This window comes from Solanum tuberosum, unplaced genomic scaffold (assembly GCF_000226075.1).
Source record: "Solanum tuberosum cultivar DM 1-3 516 R44 unplaced genomic scaffold, SolTub_3.0 scf00474, whole genome shotgun sequence".
Taxonomy (NCBI): domain Eukaryota; kingdom Viridiplantae; phylum Streptophyta; class Magnoliopsida; order Solanales; family Solanaceae; genus Solanum; species Solanum tuberosum.
In genome coordinates this window covers 150,724-157,412 of record NW_006239392.1, presented here as the reverse complement: position 1 = coordinate 157,412, position 6,689 = coordinate 150,724, and positions in this window count along the sequence as shown.

Here is a 6,689-nt window from a genome sequence, read left to right as displayed (position 1 = left end):
TAACAACTTTGTGGGCAGTCTATTGATGAGATATGTAGCAGTGAGGACACATTCGCCCCAATATCTTACAGGTAATTTTGATTGGAATAGGAGTGCCCTTGCTGTTTCAAGAAGATATTTATGTTTCCTTTCTACTACACCATTCTGTTGAGGTGTATAAGGGCAGGATTTTTGGTGTATGATGCCTTTTTCTTGGAAAAAACAAGTTGCTTCTGCATTTGTGAACTCCAAACCATTATCAGATCGGATGGCTTTAAGTTTAGTTTGGAATTGAGTTTCTATGAGAGTTACAAAGGCCTTTACAGTTTGTAATGCATTGCTTTTACACCTAAGTAATTGTGTCCAAGTAGACCTGCTATGATCATCTACCATAGTGAGGAAATAATGATAACCATCATGAGTGGCACATGATATGGTCCCCATAGGTCAATGTGAAGTAGTTCAAATACCTTGGTGGTTGTGGTAGTGCTGTCAGGGAAGGACATTCTGGTTTGTCTAGCCATAGGGCATATGGCACAAGTAAAAGGTTGTTTGTTTGAAAAATGTATTGGTATGGTAGAGATACCTCTCATCTTTACAAAAGGCACATGTCCTAGTCTAGTATGCCACAAGAATTCACTACCTTGAGCATGAGTATGAACAGAATTAACAGCAAAAGAAGGAAAACTATTAACAGACCTTGAAGGAAAACCAACAATACAAACTTCTTTATTGGAAACATAAGAACATTTTACATTGGATGGTGCTGAAGTTTGACATTCAGTCCCAGTTAAGACTTGCTTATTTTGAACTGAAGAAGGAACATGCCGGTAAGTGGAAAAACAATCAGTAGAACAACAAATGACATGAGATAAACCACCAGAAGTTAGTCCACAACTGTGGCATTTTGGACAGAAAAAGTACAGTCTATTCCTAGCTCTACCAAATGCCAGAGGGCTCTTCAGAGAAGGGCCCTGCAATATACAAGAAAAGCTGTCAAAACTGATTGTTCCTTTGAGCTGGAGTGCCAAACAATGAACTGAAATTAAGTTGAATTTGAAACTAGGTATGAATAAAACTTTGTACAGAGTTAAAGTTGAACTCAAACAAACATCACCAATTTCAGTTACTTTGACCTTGTATCCATTTGGTAAGGTGATCAAGGAGGGATAAGGTAGTGTCCTAAGGTTAGTGAGGGCATTTTTGGTGTAAGTCATGTGATGTGATGCTCCTGAATCTATGATCCAAGAATTAGCAGCTAATCTAGCACATTTACATGACAAATTACCTATCTCAGTAATTGAAGAATAACAAGCCAATATACCTGCTAGGTTCACTGCTCCATTAAGCATATCTCCTGAGCCATCAGTCCCATTTCCAGCCTACAGAGATCCTAGGAGGTTGAGTAGCTGCTCATATTGACCTTTGGACAGATTCACTGGCATTTGCTTCCTTGACTCATCAGGTACCTCATTTCGGTTCATGTCTTCCTCAGAACTGTACACATTTGCTGTAGACCCTGAGCTTCTTCCTTTGGAAAGTCTAGAATTGGATGGGTAACCATGAAGTTTGTAGCACCTATCCTTGGTATGTCCAGTACGTTTGCAAAAGTCACAAAATAAATTTGATCTGTTACTAGTGCTAGAGTTGCCTCTGAAAACAGTGTTGGTGTTGGGATTGGAGCTGCTAGCACCTCCTTTTGAGGAGGTGTAGCTGGTCCTAAAACCTTTGGATCCTGCAACAATATTAGATGAAACAGAAGCATTCAATGAAGTGGATTCCAAAATAGTGTGATTGTGAGGCCTGACTTCCCTTTGTCTTTCCTCTTGTGATAATATGGCAAAAGCTTGTGCCATGCTAGGCAATGTAGACATCATGAGAATGCTTCCTCTCACAACAGTGTACATTTCATTCAAGCCCATAAAAAAATGCACCAGTCTCCTATCCTGTTCAGTTTGGTGCATTTTGGCTTTACCACTACAAACACACACACAACTACATTGAGAGTGAACATCAAGAGTGCTCATTTCCTCCCATAATTTCTTCATCTTCGTGTACCAGTGACATCCAAAGTCCCTTGTACAAGATCATTGATCTCCTTTTGCAACTGATAGAGTTTACAACCATTAGTTTGGTCGTATCTATCTTCCAGTTCATCCCAGAGTTCCTTGGCATTGTTAACATACTGTAAACTGTCGCGCAGATCAGGTGATAGGGAATTAAGGATCCATGAAGTCACCATATCATCACACCTCTCCCACTGCATGAAAGAAGGATCTGTAGAAGCCGGCTTAACAACTTTGCCGGTGATGAAACCAGTCTTACTTTTAACAGATAGGTCCTTGAGAACAGCTCGTCTCCAAGATCTGCACCCAGTTCCGTCAAAAACAGCTGGTAAAAATGTTGAACCTGCATTCTCAGAAGGATGCAAGTAGAGTGGACTACCGAAATCCAATTGAGCAGGAACAACAGGTGCATCTCCCATGGATGAAGATTGGAGATTAATTGGGGAGAATCCGAGAAGTGCGAAGTAAGAAGGAAACGATAAAGAAGAACAAATAGCAGGGGAACAAAAAATCACAAAATCCTTAAATCGAACTGAGAATCGAAGGATACGCAATACTCACGAAACAATGTGGATGCGGAAAGTGGGAATCATCCCCTGTGCTCTGATACCATGACAAAATCAACAACATAGGCTGGAAAACATCAGGCTTCTTCCATTGATGGAGGTTTGAAGCTCACGAGAAAATATTCAGAGAGAGAGAGAGTGGAAAGATATTATTGAGAATCAAAAACTGAAATAAACAATACAGAGTATTGTGTATATATATACACATTGTTCAACTAACCAACTTGATCTGACACAATAACAAACTTAACCAACTGATTTTGTGAACTCAACTAATTCTATGAACTCTAAAGTTAAATGTGATGAATTAAACTAATTACAAACTAATTGAAACTAATTGTAATCTCATCACCTTTCACGAAGAGCAACTTGTTGGGGAACAACTAAAATTTCACAATAATAATATATCTTATTATTTAAGAAAATACTAGTCCTGAAAATTAAATGAAAATTATTACGATGATATCTTCTATCTATATATAATAGGAGAAGAAAAAATGCCACATGTCAGCGCCACAAATTTTTAGAATTTTAAATAATTAATAATTAATTATTATATAACTATTATCTATCTATAAATAATTTTAAAAAAAATAAAAATAGACACATGTCATCAACTTACACAAATACTGACAAATGTTAGTATTTCTAAAAATAAATTTAACTTTTATTTACATACAATTTATAAATTAGTAAAATATTGATTTTTTTTAGTATACAATAGATTCAATAATTTTTAAAAAAATACATTTAAAAAAAAAAAACAAAACTACAGCTCCATATGTCCTCAAAAACTTTTAAATTATATCGCTAAATTTTTCTAATTATCTTTTATTAAAAGAATAACAATTTTAAAAAGGAAAAAAAAACATACGTAAATTAACTTTAATTTTAACAGGGAAAAAAATATTGCCACTTTAATTATATCTCTAAAATTTTCTAATTATCTTCTATTAAAAAGTATTGATTTATTTTATCTTTTATTATTTAAATAGTATTGCTTTATATTTTTATAAAAAGTAGAAAAGACTAAATAAAATTAAAAAAAGCATTGTCCATCTGCCATTTTAAATAAAAAATAAAAACCAAAACCGTCCATGAATTAACAAAAAATTGTTAAATGAAGAAAAATAATAAATAAATTTTAAAACATTATCCATAAGCCATTTTAAATAAATAAATAACAAAATTATCCACTAATTAACAAGAAATGGTTAAATGAAGATATACTTCAATATTTTAAAAAAAGAAAAGATTTTAAATGTATTTTTTTTTTCAAATTATATAAACAACACACGTAATATTAATTTAAAATAGTTACTTTTTGAATTTGAATTTAAAGTGGTTACCTAAAACTGCTCCACCCATTATCTCTATTCTCTCTCTATATATATATCTATATATACATAACTAAATTCAATTAAACAATTAATGGATCTATTCTTCTTCAAATGTGGAAAGTTATTTGTTGAATTAGTTTCATTATTCTTATCTTTATCTTTTTTTGGGGTGAATTGATAGATTATTTTATGGCTAGCCGAAGAAAAATTGAATATATTTGCAAAGAAAAAAGTGGAAGTCAAGAAGAAGAAGAACAATATCTATCAAAGTGAAATCCTGTGTATGCATCTTAGGAAATATTATTGGCTGACACTCTATTGATACACAATGAGTTCGTGTTGAGAACATGACCATTGAAGGTGTCCTTTTTTCTTTTGTAATTTACATGAATGGAGGTGTAGTTTTGCTCCACAGTTAGGAGATAAAAAAATTGTGTACATTACTATTTATTTGTGTATAGATATATTACCACTTCGAAATTACAATAATCTAATTTATTTTGAAATTTACGTAAAAATAAAATTAGTTTCAAAGAGATTTGTTTATGCATAACTATTAATTTTAATTATTATGAATTTTACAAGTCTCTTTAAATTTTTACTATAATGAATATGTTAATGAAAAAAAAGTTTCATAACTTTCCATTACCCATCCACTGTTGCACAATCCTATAAACGATTAAAATTATGTTAATAACATTTTATTTTATCCATAGTCATCTTAAACCTAATAAATAATTTTCAATTTTTAAAAAGTGGTATTTGTTGTGTTTATGAAGAGTAAGAGTTGAAATATATTTTGTTCTATTTTATCAAAGCAAGAATTTTGCAAGAAAAGATATCTTAAAAATAATGTTAACTAGTATAATTTTATTTTGGTCCTTATTTTTTCTTTTTGAATCAAATTAATAGTGTTTCTTGATTTTTCTTTTAGTGAGATTTACTTATATTGTGATAATGATATGTTTACTAGAGTTTAACTAATTATTACTCTCATTGTACTATCAATTATCATAGAAAGAGGCATACATGAATTCTACATTAAGTAATAATATAAATAACAATATATTTCGTGTAATTTCATTAAGTATGTCTACAAAAGCTAAAATGTACAAACACTAAATTACTTTTTTGATAGACCCTTAAATCAATAATAACATAAATAAATAATAATAAATAATTTTAAAAAATTTAAATTTTGAATTCTAAGTTGAAAAGAAAATTCTAAATAATTACCTTTTTGCAACATAAATTTATAATAATATAATCCGATTGTAAGAATTATATAGTAATAAAGTACCATGTAATTATATAATTTTATAAATATTATATAATTGATATATGATTTTTTAGAAAAATTGAAAGACTACATTTAAAATTTTGAAAGCATTCCTATAATTTGATATTTACGTGCCTAAATTTTTGTAGTTTATTAATTTTATGTTTAGCATTATCATAATAATTATAAAAACAACTTTTAGAAAAATTGAAAGACTACATTTAAAATTTTGAAAGCATTCCTATAATTGTTTATTTACGTGCCTAAATTTTTGTAGTTTATTAATTTTATGTTTAGCATTATCATAATAATTATAAAAACAACAACAATAATAATAAAGGTAATAATAATAAATAATAATAGTAATAATAATAAATACATATTATTATTTAAAATTTTAAATTTTAAAATTAATTCTCATCAAATGATCAATTAAAATTAACTTTATACAACCATTTAAAAATTAAAAAAAATTGAAATTTGAAATTTAAAGATAAAAATTTAAAATTTATTAAAAAAAACCATTTTAAAAATTAAAAAAAATTGAAATTTGAAATTTAAAGATAAAAATTTAAACTTTAAAAAAAAATGATTGACCTGTTTTAAAATTTTAAATTTTAAATATTACCATTTTTTTTTTCAAAATTTAATTTTTTAATTATAATTAAAATTTAAATAGCGAGTTTTAAACATCCCATTACATTCCCACTTATACACAAATTCTAAAAACTGATTAATAAAAAATTAATAAATGTATCAAAATTACATTAAAAATTAAAATCTATTTGCAAACTCACTAAATATGGTTATACAAAATAGTAAATCATGTATTTTTTTTACTCCCTTTTAATAGTAATTATAAGGTCAATTTTTGTCGTGATTAAATTATTTAATTTTTCTCTAATTGTTACAACTTACAATCCTATTAGTAATGAAATACCTTTTATTATCAGTTGAGCTTTTAAATTATTTCAAGGGATATAAATCACAACCAATATATACAAATTATTTTTGAAAAATCATTAATTTAAATAATTTATCAACAGTTGCATTGTAACATATTTTTTTGATTTTTTCTACATTCTAAATTAATTATGTAATATGTAATTTTATTTAATGATTAATTACAAAAAAACAAAACATAAATTTAAAATATTTATTGTAATTAAAATGAAAGTGAAAGCAGTTTATATATATATATATATAATAGGTAGTATATTAAATTCAAAACTAAAAATTTAAAAGTAACTTTTTTGTTAAAGAATTACTTAAAATTAACATGATATAAACATTTTTTAAAAATTTAAATTTTTTATTAAGATAAAGATCAATAATTAAATATTTGAATGATCTATTTTAAAATTAAAAAAACAATTAAAATTCTTTATTTAATAAAACAAGAATATATTTTAAATCGTGCATAAGTTAATATCAGATTTAATTTGAAAATTATGATATT